Genomic DNA, 1,065 nt, shown 5'->3' with positions numbered 1-1,065 from the left:
AGAAAGAAGGAAGGAAGGAAGGAAGGAAGGAAGGAAGGAAGGAAGGAAGGAAGGAAGGAAGGAAGGAGAAAGAAAGAAAAAGAAAGAAAGAAAGAAGGACGGAAGGAAGGTAGGAAGGAAAGAAGGAAGGAAGGAAAAGAAAGGAAGAGAGAAAGAGAAAGAAAGGAAGGAAGGAAGAAAGAAAGAAAGAGAGAGAGAGAAAGAAAGAAAGAAAGAAAGAACAAAAGAAGTTTCACTGTGTTGCCCAGGTTAGAGTGCAGTTGCAGCCTCTGGCTCCCGGGTTCAAGCATTTCTCCTGCCTCAGCCTCCTGAGTAGCTGGGACTACAGGCACCCACCACCATGCCCAGCTAATTCTTGTATTTTTAATAGATGGAGTTTCACCATGTTGACCAGGCTGGTCTCAAACTCCTAACCTCAGGTGATCTGCCCACCTCCCAAAGTGCTGGAATTACAGGTGTGAGCCACTGTGCGGGGACGTTCACAATATTTCCTACCCTAAGCCATGGTAGACAAGCCAGTGGAAGTGATAATAGCCTCGTAATTGAGAATGGGAATTCATGTGGGTATTATCTTTATGTAACAGGAGTTCTTTCTTTTTTTCTTTTTAATAGTCAAGTCCTCCCTCTGTTGCCCAGGCTGGAGGACAATGGTGCAATCATAGCTCTCTGCAGCCTCAAGCTCCTGGCTCAAGCGATCTTCCCGACTTAGCTTCCTGAGTAGGTGGGACTACAGGCATGTGCCAGTACGGCCGGCTACTTTTAAAATTTTTTGTAGAGGCCGGGCGTGGTGGCTCACGCCTGTAATCCCAGCACTTTGGGAAGCCGAGTCGGGTGGATCACGAGGTCAAGAGATCGAGACCATCCTGGTCAACATAGTGAAACCCCGTCTCTACTAAAAATACAAAAAATCAGCTGGGCATGGTGGTGCATGCCTGTAATCCCAGCTACTCAGGAGGCTGAGGCAGGAGAATTGCCTGAATCCAGGAGGCGGAGGTTGCGGTGAGCCGAGATCGCGCCATTGCACTCCAGCCTGGGCAACAAGAGCGAAACTCCGTCTAAAAAAAT

The sequence above is a fragment of the Sapajus apella genome, unplaced genomic scaffold (genome assembly GCF_009761245.1).
Source record: "Sapajus apella isolate SASKATOON/1434 unplaced genomic scaffold, GSC_monkey_1.0 scaffold2, whole genome shotgun sequence".
In the NCBI taxonomy this organism is placed as follows: Eukaryota; Metazoa; Chordata; class Mammalia; order Primates; family Cebidae; genus Sapajus; species Sapajus apella.
The sequence above is the reverse complement of the archived record's forward strand: the minus strand, read 5'-3'. Positions refer to the sequence as shown.